A 16,724-nucleotide genomic window follows, 5' to 3' on the forward strand; every position below is an offset into this window, starting at 1 on the left:
AATACATTTTAATGTCAGTTTAGTGGATTTTTAAGAGGGAGTGAGAGTGCAATCTGACATTTTTATCCAGAAGTCAATGTTTTTCTCAGTTTACAAGGAATTCAATGCATATAAATAACATTAAAACTTTGTCTTTATTGTCATAAACATTTTTAGTGTGTCTTTCATTTTAATTAAGATATTTTTCTATGCCAAAGGTTTTATGTTTCTATAGTAAAATTTATCACTTCTGCTCTTTCAAAGTTAATCTAATTTTAGACTTAGAAATTCTTCCTATATCTAATAAATAAGATAAATATCGCCTTATTAAAAAGTATTGCGTAGCTAATAAATAAGATAAAATCATCTTATTAAAAAGTATTGTGTTATTTAGATTTTTAAAATTTAAGCATTGAATTCACCTAGAATTTATTTGGGTATATGTTGTAAAGTTAGGTTTTAAATTTATTATTTTCTCCCTAACAGCCAATTTCCTTAACATCATTTGTTGACTAAATCCATTCCTCATTGAGAATCATGACTTTATTCATCACATATTAAGTTCTTTTATACTCTGGGATTCATCTGTTTCTGGGCTGCTATTTTTTCCATTAATCTGTTTGTTGTGTCTTCAATTAATACTGCACTGTTTTAAAATTAATAACTTTGTAGTGGACTTCATCTGGTTGGGTATGATTTTCCTCATCTTTGCCTTTAAAATTTTTCTAAATTATTTTCACTTTCTATTCTTCTACATTAATTTGAAGTGAATTTTATTAAATAAGATAATCTCATTGGGATTTTGATTGAAATTGTATTACAATTATAAATTAACTTGTGATAATTGGCATCTTCACAATACTGAATTTTTCTTTCATAGAACATGGTATATGTCTCATTCAAGTTACCATTTGGTCTTCTATTCAAATTTTGTAAAAAAAAGTTATCCTAAGTTAATCTATAATGCAGCTGTATCCTCATTAATATTTTATAAGCGTACTCAATAGTTTTCATTTGCTTCTTACAGAAAATTCTTCCCCTAAGTCTTCAGAGCGGGGACACCTTTCCCTTCTTGTTGCAGGATTTTGTACAGGCCTGAATCCTGCAGGGTTTTCCATTTATTTATCATATAACCAGGAGGGATCTATCTAGTCATGGTGCCTAACATACAAGGTGACTAGGATGTCCTTTGTCCCCCAGTCATCTGAACACTTGGGTCCTGGCAGCCTTTTTTTTTTTTTTTAACCAACCTAAGGTTGTGGATACAACTTCTAGCTTAGTTTGGGATACTTAGCTTCCATTCTTCTAGTTGCCAGGCCTGAGGCTGGCTGATGCCCTATTCCAACTGCTGGTATCTCAGTCTATGCTTAAGAGTCATTAAAAAAAAAAAAAAAAGAGTCATTTGCAGTTCCTTTTTGGGCAGTCTGATTTTGTAAAGACCACTCACTTCCTTCATCATAAACAATTTTGACCACTTTTATCCTCTCCACTCATTTATATTTCTTGTTAAGTGACTAAAAAATTCAGAATTCTGGAATTCTCCCCTTTTCTTGTCTTATAAGCCAAGAATGTCATCTCTGAAAGAATGTGTCCTGGTATGGACCCTGGACCACCTGCATTAACATCATCTGAAGTGCTTGTTAAAAACACACCTTTACAACTAATCACAACCAGTTACATATTTCTTTGTTCCTTCTCTGCTCCCACTGCTTCACTTGACTATAAAATAAATGCAAAAAACAAAAACTTTGGGAGGCCAAGGTGGGAGGATCACTTGAGCCCAGGAGTTCAAGACCAGCCTGAGCAACATAAAAAATAGCTGGGCATGGTGGTTTGCACCTGTAGTCCCAGCTATTCGGGAGGCTGAGGCAGGAGGATTGCTTGAGCTCAGGAGGTCGAGGCTGTAGTGAGCTACGATCATACCACTGTACTTCAGCTTGGGCGACAGAATGCAATCCTATCTCCAAAACAAAAACAAAAACCAAGCCAAAAATGCATTTTTCCTGGGCCCTCTTCCAGATCTACTAAAAAGTCAGAACCTCTCAGGGTTCTGGACATTTTAACAGAATTCCTGGATAATTCTTATGCACATTCATATTAGGGAATCAAGAGAGGCAAAGACAGAGTGGGAAGGTGGGGAGTCGGATGATGGCCTACTGATTTTCACAGCAATGTAGCCATGGACTTGGGTGGATAATTGATAAAGTCACCTGGCAAGTTCTGGTTTAGAGGGTAAAGCGTGTGGCAGGTAATCAAGAATATTTTCCTCAATCAATCTCATCAATGAGGTAATTAGTAGCAATTATGCCTGAACCTTGGTTTTTGCCTAAGTGCAGCTGTAAATTTTCGTGCATTCCCCACGTGTTCTAATGAAATCTGGAGGAAGCATATCTGACATGATTAGTTACTCTCCAAGTTACCCTGAGAGCACCCCATCTCCTTCAGTTACTGCAACCCCTGCTGTCCTTTATCAGGCCTTGGTGACCTCCTTGAGACCTGCAGATCCAAACAGGGCAGTTGAATAGGCTTCGCTCTGTGTCCTCCCAGAGGCCCTCCGGATCTAAGTGGGCTTATTTGCAGCTGATTTCCTCATACCTCATCCCTGTAGAGTGGGGAGAAACAAGGGGAAACTGTTGCTGATAAAGCAGCGATGAGGAAAAGCTCAGGTTGACTCCATGATTCACTTTAAGTGAGGGGGGCAGCAGCCTGAACACAGGGGCCCAGCCCAATACCTCATCTGTTCCCCCTTCCTGTAAGATAATAACAGTATGGGTGATCCATGAATGAGCACCGTATGACTTACAAAACATATAATGCTCACTACACTATTTGAGGCAGGTATGATTATTAGGCTTATTGTACAGAGGAAGAAACTCAGGCATAGACAGATTAAGTGACTCACCTGTTTCCCATTCCATCTTGTTTGCTAAGTGTCTTAGTCTGCTCAAAAGCCAGTAGACTGGATAGCTGAAACAACAGAAATGTTATTACAGTTCTGGTGGGTGGAAGTCTGAGATCAGGGTGCTAGCACGGTCGGGCTCTAGTGAGGGCCCTCTGTTGGCTTGCAGACAGCCACCTTCTGTGCTGTGTCCTTACATGGCAGGGGTAGGGAGGGGAAAGAGTCTCTTCTTAGAAGAGCACTGATCCCATCACGAGGGCGTCACCATCCTGACCTCATGTAAACCTAAATAGTTCCCAAAGGCCCCACTTCCAAATAATATCATATTGGGGGGTAAGGCTTCAATATAAGAATTTTGGGGGATACACACATTTGGTCCATAGCATTAAGTGACTTATACCTTCCCCAGAGGTGAGCAGTTTTGGTGTATTGGAAAATGGAGGCGATGTTAGTATCGTATTCTGGGAGCAACCCAGGGCATCTGTCTCCCTGGAGAAGACTCCTTGTAGGTTGGGAATCCCTGCATCTTCATAACTGGAAGGCTTTGAATGCTGTCAGTTTCCTGTAGGCACGACCTCCACCCTCAATGCTGTAGCATTAGTAAGTCCTGAAACCGAAGTACTAGCAACCTTTACTCTCATGCTGCAAGATTGCCCGCCACACATGGACACTGGGATTCCCCCATAGTTCTTGCCTTCAAGGAGATGAGAGTCTTAAAAAGGGAATTAGAGATGTGAATAAGTAATTAAAACCAGTGTGTTCATATTGTTACATTCTAAGTGATGTGGTAGCAGGAGAAAGGAGTAGTTAACTTTCTTAGGAAGCCAGCAAGGCTGTGGCACTTGACAAATGATAACCAGCTGGAGGTGGAGGTCAGGGTTGGGGAGAGCCACTGAGAGCAGAGGCAGTCAATGCTCACATTTACGGAATGCCTGCTATGTTTCTGGCACGATGGATACTATGAGGGGCAAAGTCAGACATGGTCCCTTTGACATCTCAGGCCTGAAGCAGGATATTCTAAAGCAGGATATTTCCCTGACCCCTTTGCAGGACTCACAGCAGGGGTGCCTCAGTTACTCAGCCCACCACTTTCAACTCCTCATGGGAGGCAGCATGCAAGCAAATGAGGTGGGAACTGGAGTGATGAGTGCTGGAACCAGCTGGCTGCTTCAGCACTGGCAGGAACAAACTCCAGGTGGGCCCTGCAGCAGCATCCAGGTGGGGGTGCCTGTGACCCCCGAAGTCCCAGAGAGTGTGGTACGGTGCTCTTTTAGCTGTGCCATCCACAGACAGCTTAAGTGTTAACAGCTCAGTGGACCCTCTGCCTTTTCGTGTGAGGCAGCTGCCCTCCACTAGTGAGGACAAAGGGCTGGTGCGACAGCCTTTTGTATCCACACTTGTGGCTCCTGAGCTCTTGTCCAGCTTCCAGGAAAAATGAGGTCACGTGAACAAGTTGCAGGATGGTAAATATGGGGGATTTTATTGCTGATGAAAATGGCTCTCAGCAGGAAGGGGAGCTGAAAAGGGGACTGGGGGTGGGGGTAGGCAATCCTCCTCTGAAGTCCAGCTGTCTCTGGCTGGATTCTTCCCTGAAGTTATGCCATCAAGCTGTCCCTCTGAAGTCAAGCCGTTTCTCTCCAACATCCAGCCACAGTCTCTGCTCCTCTCCGACTGAGTCTGGGGTTTTTATAGGCACAGGATGGGGCGGGGTGGGACCATGGGTAGTTTAGGAAAAAGCAACATTCAAGCGGGAAAACAGGGATAGAAGTTCTCACTTCGGACCGCAGTTTCAGGCTTTTTGGCTTGAGGGTGGGGTTTTCACCAGGGACCTGCCCTTTTCTGCCTAGAATTTCTCTGCCTCCTGTCCCCGTCAGTTCCTTATCTCCATCATCCTAAACTGGGACAATGCTCTCTGTTACATGCTTGCAAAGCACTGTATAATTTCCTTTTACAGCACTTAATCAGCGTTTGCTATGACATACTTGTCCTTCCTCACTAGAGAGGAAACCTCTGTCACAGGGATTGTGTCTGACTTTGCTCCTGTACCTGAAATGTAGGGCACACCTCCCAGACAGCAGACAGATTCGTAATTTTAAAATAAAAAATATGCACACACATATACACATTTACACACATATACATAGCGGCACCATTGTGTTCCAACCCCGTGTACACAATGTACTGTGCTCCATTCTCTTGTGGAGCTTTGTGGGTCTAGATTTGTGACTCTAGACCAGCTGTTCTCATGGATGGCTGCACATTAGATGTACCTGAGGATTTTTAGGCAATCCCCATGCTGGGCCCATTCCCAGACAAGCCCATGGACTTGCCCGGGCAATGCCCAGGAATCATGCATCCTAATGTTCACCAGCTCACAAAGTCCATTTCAGCAGCAAAACTCTTTCATAAACTATATTTCCTTCACATAAGATGTGTTCCTTCTCAAGAATCATCCTTTATGCTTTCTTCATGAAGCACTGATTCAAAAATATCCTTCTAGTATTCAGAAAAAGGACCTGGACTAGGTGGGCCAAAGTGACAAATGCAGTCAAGATGCCATGGTCCCTCTGTCCCACCTTCCTACCCTCAAATTCTAATATCCAAAGCTGACAGGCCCCGCAAGCCTTGATAGCCTCTGACCCTCTAGTAAGAGGGGTGGCTGGAGGTTGACTTACCATGTTGCCTTGACCTCAGTAGGAAGGCAGGTGGGGCAGGCACTGCTAGAAGTTCTCACAGAGGCCAAAGTAAGAAGCCCAGCAGGAGTGAGGAGGGCTGGGCTGGGAACATGCCCTGACAAAGGACATATCTTATTGCCCTGCTAAAAGAAGGAGCCTGAAGGTCTTGGATTGCTCTTGGTTTCTGAAGACACACACAAAAAACTGGCAACCCAGATTTTAAGCTGTGCAGCTCTTGATAGTGGGAGAATCGACTGCTGGGCACTGCAGGTATGGGAGCTCTGCTGTGGGCCTGGGGCCTGGGGAGGGTTCTCTGGGACTGAGGTAGAGAATGGCACCCACTAGGTGTGTTCACTGAGCTCCATGCCATCCCCAGATTCTTTCTCAGGGCCTGACTCCTTCCTCCTGAGTTTGCATCTCCAGGCCCAGGTGTGGGTCTGGGTGCCTCCCTGCCTCCCTGCCTCCCTCTCCTCCCTGTCCAAAGTTTGACAGGGCTCATGGGTCTGCCTTGAAGCTTGGTAGGATCTCTCTGCAACTGAGAACAGAGGGGTCATGGTTTGCTTCTAAATTGGGCTAGGCCGGGCACAGTGGCTCATGCCTGTAATCCCAGCACTTTGGGAGGCCAAGGCGGGTGGATCACCTGAGGTCAGGAGTTCGAGACCAGCCTGGCCAACATGGTGAAACCCCGTCTCTACTATAAATACAAAAATTAGCCGAGCCTGGTAGTGGGCACCCATAATCCCAGGTACTCAGGAGGTTGAGGCACGAGAATTGCTTGAACCCAGGAGGCGGAGGTTGCAGTGAGCCGAGACTGTGCCATTGGACTCCAGCCTGGGCAACAAGAGAAAAACTCCATCTCAAAAAAATAAATCCATAAAAAACAAATAAATAAATTGGGCTAGGACTTCGGATTGAAGGCCCTCCTTGGGGCCAGTGACAGGCCAGTGCTAGAGGACCTCATGGGTAACTGCGTCCTTTCCCTCCCTCCAGGCTGCCCGTTCTCCGGGGAGGTGCATTTGTTTTTGTGGTAACTTCTCTGGCCATGCTCTCCCTTCCCACCTGGAATTGCCCTGAGTGGACACTCAATGCCAGCCAGGTGAACACCAACTCTCCAAAATTCACTGAGAAATGGCAGAAGAGGATCCGAGAGGTAACAGAGCAAGGGGGATGGCTGGGAGCAGGAGAGGTGTCTGCAACAGGGACTCCTGAGTGCATGTATTCGTTCAACATTCCTTATCCAACTTTCTGCCAGGCAAGATCCTGGACTTTAAGATACTGCGGTAGATGAGACAGAGAAGGATTCTGCCCTTACAGAGCTAACGTTCTAGTGGACATGTGTGGTGAGGTAGGGTGGAGAGAGAAAGACGCTAATAAGCAAATGGAAAAGGCAAATTTCAGCGAATTATAAGTGCAATGAAGAAAATAAAACAGAATGATGAGCAGGAGAGGCACTGGGCTGCCCAATGGAAAGGATGGAGAGTGAAAATGGGTGTTCTTGGAAACACTCCTGCATGTATCAAGGAGGAAGAGCTCAAGCATTGCTCCAGCCAGTCCCAGGAAGTAGAGAGGGCAGCGAGTAGTACTCCCGCTTTATATTAATTCACTAAACATCATTAGTTGAACATCTGGCAGGTTCCAAGCGTTGTGTTGGGACTGTAAGGAGAGAGACACATCATGGTGGTAGTGGGGATGATGGTGGTGGTGGTAGTGGTGGTAGCAACAGGTCGTGGTTACTGAGCACTTAGAGTTTTCCAGGCACTCTACTACAAGTTTTTAATAGATGTACAAGTGCCATATTGATAAATGTCCACAGTGGGCTCAGATTAATGGGAGGTCCAACATGCCAGACTAGGGCTCAGCACCACTCGGTTAGTGGGCGCTGACAGCTTAGCTTGCCCATTTTGGAGAGTTGTGCCCCTGTGTTTATCCCACCATGAAGCATGACCCTTGCTAAACTCAATTGTATCATCTGGGGAGAGGAACTGGTGGCCTGGAGCAGGCTCTGAAAGTCAGCAGTGTTCCAGGTTGGCTTATCTAAAGGGTCGAGAAGAAAGTTAGCACACTCAGGATTCTTGGCAGAGAGATCACCACAGGCTTAGGGACAGACCTGGGCAACCTCACCCAAAGTGGGCAGGTGGAGGGGTGGCCTGTGGGTGGGGTGCAGTTGTAGGTGGTACACTGTGAGAGAATGAAGGTCACTTGAGATCTTTAGGGAACCTTAACCATCTACTTCCCAGCTCAACCTGAAACCCCTAGGGCCATGGCATCTGTGCATGGGCTGGCCTGGAGCCGTGCCCAGCACCCCCTGCTCTGAAGCATTACACAGCACAGCGTGAAGGTGGGGCCCAGTCCGATGCAGTTTGCTCAGGCATGAATACGGCCCCCATTTAAGACCTTCTGTACCAACTCCCCGGTATCACTGGGACTGGACCAAGGATGTTCCAGAACTTAGGGCTATGGACCTAGAGCAGGGTGGGTTCCCTAGATATATCTGGGAGCCAAGCCAAGAAGCCTTAGACCAGGCAGGGCCCATCCTACAGCCCACCTTGATCCACGTTGAGTGTCCTCGTAGCCTCATTGCTTCAACAATTGCCAGTCTCCCATATGGGAAATACAAAGGACAAACATGGAAGACGGAAAACAATAGTAAGATTCCTATTCCTACCCATATTTGACCAGTAAGAAGGAACAGGATCCACAAAACATCTCAGTGCCTAACAATGTTACTCTGCTTGATAATATTGCTCTAGTTTGATTTTTCCCTCCTTGCTTCCAAAGTTTGAACTAGTACCTTTTAAAATAAACTTTTTCTTTTTTTTGAGACAGAGTCTTGCTCTGTCACCCAGGCTAGAGTGCAGTGGTGCCATGTCGGCTCACTGTAACCTCTGCCTCCTGGGTTCAAGCGATTTTCTTGCCTCAGCCTCCTGAGTAGCTGTGACTGTAGGCATGTGCCACCAAGCCCAGCTAATTTTTTGTGTTTTTAGTAGAGATGAGGTTTTGTCATGTTGGCCAGGCTGGTCTCAAACTCCTGATCTCAGGTGATCCGCCCACCTCGGCCTCCCAAAGTGCTAAGATTACAGGTGTGAGCCATTGCATCCAGCCATAAAATAAACTTTTAATTTAAGTCTTACAAGCATAAAGCAAAGAACACAATAAATTTTCAAATTTGAGCTGATCTATGTAACCTAGCTCAAGAAATAGGCATTAACAACACCCCTTAAGCCCCATCATGCCTCCTTTCAGTCACCCCTCCCATAACGGTTACCACTATCCCAACTTCTAATACCACAGATTATTTTTGTTTGTTTATGAACATTGTGGAACCACACAGTACATATTCGTTAGTGTGCGACTTCATTCATTCAATATTATGTTTGCAAGATTCTTCCATATTGTTATGTGTGGTGGTAGATTATTCATACTCATTGCTGAATAATGTTTCATTATATAATGTTCCATTATGTAAATAGACAGCAGTTTATCAATTCTGTGTTATCCAAATTATGTGTTTAAGGGTGGTTTCCTGTTATTTGCTATTGTAAATTGTATTGCTATGAACATTTGTGTACTTGCGCTTAAGTGAACAGATATATGTACGTCCTCTGAACGTGTACTTAGCATTGGTTGGGTCATAGAATGCATATGTGTCCACCTTTAGTAAGCACTACTAAATACCTCTCCAAAGCGGATCTTCCAACTTCCACTCCCGCCAGCAGTGTGTGTGAGCTCCAGTTACTTTACATTCTCACAAACATTTTCTATCTTTTTTATTGTAGCCATCCTGGTGGTACATTTGTAGCTTTTTTATGACGCTGTTGGGATGCTTTAGAGTTAAGTATAATGGTCCCTCCTCAACTTGTAGTTCTGCTTGACTTCCTTGGGTCATTTTTTCCCTGTGCTTACCACATTAACTGGTGACCGGAGTTAAATATCCTGATATAGACTTTGTCAGATATCACCACTTCCATGATTTTCATTTCATTGAGTATCATGCAAATCTTCATCTAAGATAAAAGTTCAAGCAACAGACCATGTCCTAATGTGCCAGCATCACGTTAGGAATTGGCTCCATTCACAGCGGTCCCTCCTGCTTGCCTATCCAGCTCAGCCAAGTGTACTCTGGGCCCAGTTTTATCAAGACAATAACATTAAATGTGTTCCAGTTTGGTAGAATCAACTCTGATGCCATCATCTCTCATCTAAGACTGAAGACATATCTAAAAATATTGCTAAGAAATAATTTTACTAGCAACTTATTTTAAAGATAAAGGGCAAAAGTAGCATCATTTGGTACAGCAGTATTTCTGGTGACTCCAGTTCTTTCTCCTACCATCTTTTTTTCCCCCATTGGGATCCCTAAGTCCATTCCCTTGCTCCTATTAAAGGAGGAGTATTGGATTCCTTCTCTGCTATCCTTCAAATAGTGAGCAGCAAAAGTAACACTGTTAAACCTACTTCATGTGTCCTTCCCAAGATACTTTCAAATAACTTAATAAGTATATTGTAACTGGGTCCTCTTCACTGGGTAGGGTGCCTCTTGAAACTACCAGATTTTTCAATACGGCTGATAAATGCCTTCAGGGTTCCAACAAGTGAAATTAAATTAATTTATATTATTCCCACTTTAGGGAACACAATCAAATCCCTAGTCCTGGAAAGGTTTCCTTATCTCTCCATTTCTTAACCTATGCCTTAGACAATGGTCCACTGTTGACTTGCTCTCGTGCTCTTCCTACCCTGGAAAGCCAGGCCTCTGTGCCTTTGTCACCAACATTTTGTTGCTTCAAGTACACATTCCAATTTTTTCAAAATTGTGCTGCTTTGCAGAAGTGATGTGAAATATGAAGAGGTCATTTGATATTGTATTTCTTGGTCTACTCTTGCCCTGTTCATGCTGTGAAAAGTGATCCTTGAGCTGTTGATGTGTAAGTTGATATCATGTTGGTGGATGATCTGGGCTGCCAGTCTTTTTATAGTACTCTGGGTCAGATCTTTAGTTGCAGAATGGGCAAAGCTCAAACCAGAAACATTGTCAATACCAGTTTTTAAAAAGTCTAAATTTCCCTTGCTCTGTGATATGTCCAGGATAGGCAGCCTGCCAGCTCTGTGATGGGCCATAAACCCTCAAAGTGTATTTCCCCACCAAAGGCACAGGAGCCCATTGCTGTTAACAATCTGGACCATCCTGGGTGACACAAGTGGCAACAGATGGAGGTGGGGATTATGTTGTTTGTGAGCATTGTGTGCATGGCTTGTGGCCCAAGGTGTCATCTCGTGGACTCTAGTGACTACTTTCAAAGATATACTTCCCTCCTCTTTTTTTTGTTTTTTGAGACGGAGTCTTGTTCTGTCGCCCAGGCTGGAGTGCAGTGGCCCGATCTCGGCTCACTGCAAGCTCCGCCTCCCAGGTTCACACCATTCTTCTGCCTCAGCCTCCCGAGTAGCTGGGACTATAGGCACCCACCACCACGCCTGCCTAATTTTTTGTATTTTTTAGTAGAGACCGGGTTTCACCTTGTTAGCCAGGATGGTCTTGATCTCCTGACTGCGTGATCCACCTGCCTCGGCCTCCCAAATTGCTGGGATTACAGGCATGAGCCACCGCACCTGGCTACTTCCCTCCTCTTTTTAAGACTAAGGGGCATCAACATGAACAATCAGTCTCTAAAATTTAAACATGAAGTCCTGTCCCATGAAAGGGAAGATATATAAATAGCGTTTTCTGTGATTCACTTGCCAGATCAGTTAGTTTATTGACTGTGGCCCAGGAATCTATGTAATTACATATGGTATAATTGCTGGTAGGATTTACATGTGCAAAGTTAACACATCATACATACCTTGGTCCATTGGCCTGACTTAGACTTGCCGTACTTCTATCAGGGGTCTTCTGTTGGCTGGACAGAATGTTGCATTCTTCTAGTTCCAATCTTTCCCAGTTAATTGAGTTCCACCTTCAGAAAGATGCCAACTAGTGCTTTTGAATTCAAAGATTTATACAATGGGGCCCAAGCCTCTGTTGCTGGATTTAGATTATACTGTGAGGTTATGGCTGCCCTAGGAGATGGGGACTAAATCACTTGCTTGTGGATCTTATGTATCCTTCCTGGGTAATTGTCTTTTCTTTTCCTGAATATAACTATTTCCCTGCAATCCATACATTTTGTTTATCAGGCTGGTCCTCATTTGAATGTCTTTCTGACATCCCTCAAGACACAACTGACATCTCTGATCTCAGACTTATTTGCTTATTCATTAGTGGTCTAATCCCAAACAGTGCCCAGTGGTGGACTGCTTGGTAATGGTCTTTCAAAGGGAGAGTGGTTGAGTCGCTGCCTTGGGCTACATCTGCAGCAAAAGCCCCATGGCAGTGCTGGACACCTGCCTTTTGCAGGGTCAGTCCTCACTCAGCGTAGACTCCATCACCAACACTTCCCGTAGCTCAGGAGCACTGTGCCTGTGAGAATGCAATAGACAAATCTGAGCCCTAACTTGTGAATTTCAGCTAGAACTTTCTGTTACTCTTTGCTACTTTCAACAACAGCCTTTTTGCATGTGCCTGTACTCTGACATATAGTCCAAAAGTACACCCAGATGTAAGCAGACTCAATCACCTCATCAAATGCCTATCCTTCTTTTTTATCTCAGGGTGGACCTGGCGTTAACAAGGCATTTCAAGCTTTAAAGAACTGTTCCATGTAGCTCCAGACCAAGATATACTTAAGGCCTTTACTTGTCAAGCTGGTGGGACCTGGAGTTTTGCCAGGTCAGTTGTCCAATCTCAGAGTGGTATGTGCTGCACTACCTTTTCCAAATCAGGAAGTTCTTCAGCGAAGTCTATTCATATCGTATCATCAATAGAATGAATCACAGCACACATGCGGCTTGTGAGTTTGTGGGGTTTCTTGTTTTTGTTGCTTTTTGCTATCCCCCGGGGAGCCTATACTTGGCTTTGGTAAATTCAAATTAAAACTGAGCATCTGCTCTGCTAGATTCCAGGGCAGGGTTTCCCTACACTCAGCCCTGCTGAGAACTACGATTCCTTATGTAAGAATCTGTTGCCTTCCTACTTCCCAAGAAATAAGATCTGACAAGTGAATTCATCTTTACTCCTAGTTAAGCCCTTCTGCTGCTCAAATCCTTCCTGTATTTTAATGCAATGTCTGCCTCTATCACTGCAATGGAACAACTAAAAAAACTTCAGTATGGCCGGGTGTGTTGGCTCATGCCTGTAATCCCAGCACTTTGGGAGGCTGAGGCGGGCAGATCACCAGAGGTCAGGAGTTTGAGATCAGCCTGGCCAACATGATGAAACCCATCTATACTAAAATACAAAAATTAGCCAGGTGTGGTGGCACATAGCTACTGGGGAGTCCCAGCTACTGGGGAGGCTGAGATACAAGAATCACTTGAACCCGAGAGGCAAAGTTTTCAGCGAGCTGAGATTGTGCCATTGCACTCCAGCCTGGGCAACAGAGCAAGACTGTCCAAAAATGCAAAAACAAAAAACGTCAGTGCATTTAGAAGCAGTTGCCTTGTGTTTTGAGGATAGTGGACAATAGTTGTGGAAAAGAATGTTCCTGGGGCCTGAACAGTATCAGTAGTGAGAGTGGATGTTTAGGGATTTGGGTCATGCCCTGCCAGCACTGAAGACTAGATTCCAAGTGACAGAGGCATTCTTATTTTCTTTAATACATTTGCTGTTTACTTTTGTGCCTGTGATATGTAGAGTCCTCTAAAGCAGGAATTTGCAAAATGTGGCTCTTGGACCAAATCCAGCTTGTGACCTGTTTTTTTATTTTTATGGCCTGTGAACTAAGAATGTTCTTGAAGGTTGTTTTACAAAAAGATCGTGCATCAGAAACTATATGTGGCCTACAAATTCTAAAATATTTACTATCTGGCCTTTTATGGAAAAAGTTTGCCAGTCGTTGCTCTGAAACACAGGGCCCAGGTGTAAGGGAGCCATCTTCACCCACACTGCCCCCAAGTGTCCAACACAGTGAGCCACAAACCTAGGGTCTTATCTGTGGTATTTTAGCTCCCTCTGCTGGGCCAATGTTTTTCACCAGTGCTGTAAACGCGAAAAAGTTCTTGCTAATTTCAACTTCATCTTATTAATTGAGGATTGATTGGTTTCATTCACCGAGTCAGCCTATTGGAAGGGAAGACAGATTCCCATGTTTCACTAAGTTATACTGATCCACACACATCTCAAGGCTTGAAACCACTGACGGTCAGCCGACCAATTGTACAGCACGACGCTAGCCACAGATGAAAGTGTCAGCAATACGGAACCAATAGGAACATCATTACTCATTTGGGATGCAAGAAGTAGTGGAGAGGGAAAAGTGAATGATGATTCTCTTTTGCGGGAATGGTGGTTGTAGTAAAAGTGGAAAACCGTGGGCAGAAACGGCAAATTCAGTTTTCAACACCTTAGACCAATTTAAACGTCATCCTCCAGTATCATGGTAGTTTGAGCTAACGTAGAACCCACAAACATTACCAACACCTGAAAATGCTGGATGAACTGTTATTAAATCCAGAATCAAGTTCAAAACCAAAGGGAAAACGTTACTTTCTAGAAACAAAGATGGGAATTATAGCCAGGATCATGGGGCTTATGATGGTTGGGTAAAGAATCAGACCCAGATATACAACCAAAGGCTAGGAGCTTGAGTTGTAATGATCAACTGGGATCTGGAAGAGCACCTGCTTCGGTGAATGGGTGAAATAATAATCCCACCATCCCAGGGAATAAACAAGGAAAGTTTTATTCTTCCTAGAGATCTGTGGGAAGTGTTAGAACATGGAGTTGCATGAAAAATAAGGACTCCAACTCTACAACGTGTGAACACATATGGGTGTGGTGGAAAGATGTGCCAGCTCAGAAATTAAAGCTAAAACTGGTCCTGTCAATAAAATACCTGTGGTTCTCACAGAAGAAAATGTACAATTATTCTTTAGGGATATGTTGACATTCTAAAGCATGTAAGACACGGGGGAAAAAACAATTCCCCTGAAGATGAGTTCAGACATAAATTTTGTCATTTCACACAAGGTAATAATGTATTATGAGAGAGAATCAGCAGAATCAAGAGCTAATAGAACAATTTAAAAGATGATATTAAATCAATATGTTTAAAATAATTAAAGAGAGTCAAGAAGCAATAGAAACCATAATCTAGAAGACAAAATGAAACAAGAACAAGGAAATTTGAACAGAGAACCAAACAGAAGTTTAGTAATAAAATCAAATAAAGTCATTGCAATTTAAAAATGCATTTAATGATTTAAACAGCATTTAGACACAGCTAAAGATATATTCATGAACTGAAAGATTGTCTAAGGAAATAATCCAGAATGCAGCCCTGAGAGATAAAAAGATGGGAAATGTGAAATAGAGGATGGGAAATATGAAACAGAAAGTTAAGAAATGTGAAGCTAGACTGAGAAGTCCAGCTTGTTTCTAGTAGGAATTTCTGAAGGTGATAATGAGAAAATGGAAAAGTGATAGTATTAGAAGATACATAATGGCTAATAATATTTTAGAACAGATGAAAAATATGAATATTCAGATTTTAAAAGCACATGTAGTCTCAAGTGTAATAAACAATTAAATCTACAATTAGATATATCATAATGAAACTGCAATACAAATACAAAGAGAAAAATTTTTTAAGTAGTAAGAAAGAAAAAAATACCTACAAAAGAATAGCAGTTGGACATTTAGCAGCCTTCTCACTACCAACGGTAAAGGCTGGAAGACAATGGAATATTTTCAAAATGCTAAGAGAAAATATTATCATCCTAGAATTCTATCCCACTGTAGAATCCCACATCAGGCAACACTGGTAGCAAAATAAAGACATTTTCAGGTAAACAAAGACTAAGAGTTTATCAGTCACAGACCCTTACTGAAATAATTACTAAAAGCTAAACTTCAGGAAAAAGGAAATGGAATCTTGAATGAAAGAGTGGTGGAAAAGAAGCTATAAGTGAGCAGAGGAGCATACGGATAGAAAACATAGGTGGATTAGTCAGCTTGGGGTGCCACAACAAAACACTATAGCTGAGTGCAGTGCCTGTATATGTCTATAGTCGCAGCTACTTCGTAGGCTAAGACCGGAAGATTGCTTGAGTCCAGGAGTTCGAGACCAGCCTGGGCAACATAGTGAGACCCTGCCTTTACAAAACAAAAACCAACCATAGACTGGGTGGTTGAACAACTGAAATTAATTTTTTCACAGTACTGGAGGCTGGAAGTCTGAGATCTGGATGCCAACATGGTCAGCTTCTGAGGGGTGCTCCTTTCCTGGCTTGCAGATGGCCACCTTCTAGCTGTGTCCTCACAAAGGCTTTCCTTGGTGCATGCAGAGAGAGAGGAGAGAAGAGACAGAAAAATCTCTTCTCTTTATAAGGGTACTAAGCCCATCAAAGGGGCTTTTCCCTTATGTATTAGTCTGTTTTCACGCTGCCGATAAAGACATATACAAGACTGGGTAATTTATAAAGAAAAAGAAGTTTAATGGACTCACACAGTTCCAGGTGGCTGGGGAAGCCTCAGAATCATGGCAGAAGGCGAAAGGCACATCTTACATGGCGGCAGACAAGACAGAATGAGAGCTAAGTGAAAAGGGAAACCACTTATAAAATCATCAGATCTTGTGAGACTTATTTACTACCATGAGAACAGTATGGGGGACACCACCCCATGATTCAGTTCTCCCACCGGGTCCCTCCCACAACATGTGAGAATTATAGGAGCTAAAATTCAAGATGAGATTTGGGTGGGGACACAGTCAAACCATATCACCTTACAACCTCATTTAAACCTAGTTTCTTCCCAAAGCCTCCATCTTCAAACACCATCATATGAATTTTGAGGGAACATAAACATTTACTTCACAGTACTAGGTAAATCTAAATAAGCACTAATTGTAGGAAAATGGAATAAAAACAATAATGAGCAATGGCAGTAGAAACAAAACAAATATTTGACAACAGCAGAATGGTGGTAGAAGTTCAAGTTTTCTAAGGTCATTGTACTATTTGATGGGAGACTGACATTTTATTTACCCGTGGACATTGTTAAGTGAAGAATTCACATTAAAAAGTTGTGAGCAACTTCTAAAAGAATAAAATAACAAATCGAACATCCAAACAAG

At 43.2% G+C, this 16,724-nt stretch overlaps 1 protein-coding gene across 3 annotated transcripts in view; it reads left to right on the plus strand.

Moving 5' to 3' along the window:
- The window catches only part of WDR91 (WD repeat domain 91), a 133,105-nt gene that overhangs the window by 23,767 nt on the left and 92,614 nt on the right, over positions 1-16,724 (plus strand). For 2 of the 3 annotated variants that reach the window (XM_031665897.1, XM_009203908.4), the window contains exon 2: positions 6,544-6,703. The gene's annotated coding sequence lies outside the window, so the exon portion shown is untranslated. Of the gene's footprint in view, positions 1-6,538; positions 6,704-16,724 lie in introns of those variants that run through there. The other variant, XM_021936301.2, reaches the window with a different exon arrangement.

Source organism: Papio anubis, chromosome 4 (assembly GCF_008728515.1).
Source record: "Papio anubis isolate 15944 chromosome 4, Panubis1.0, whole genome shotgun sequence".
Taxonomy (NCBI): domain Eukaryota; kingdom Metazoa; phylum Chordata; class Mammalia; order Primates; family Cercopithecidae; genus Papio; species Papio anubis.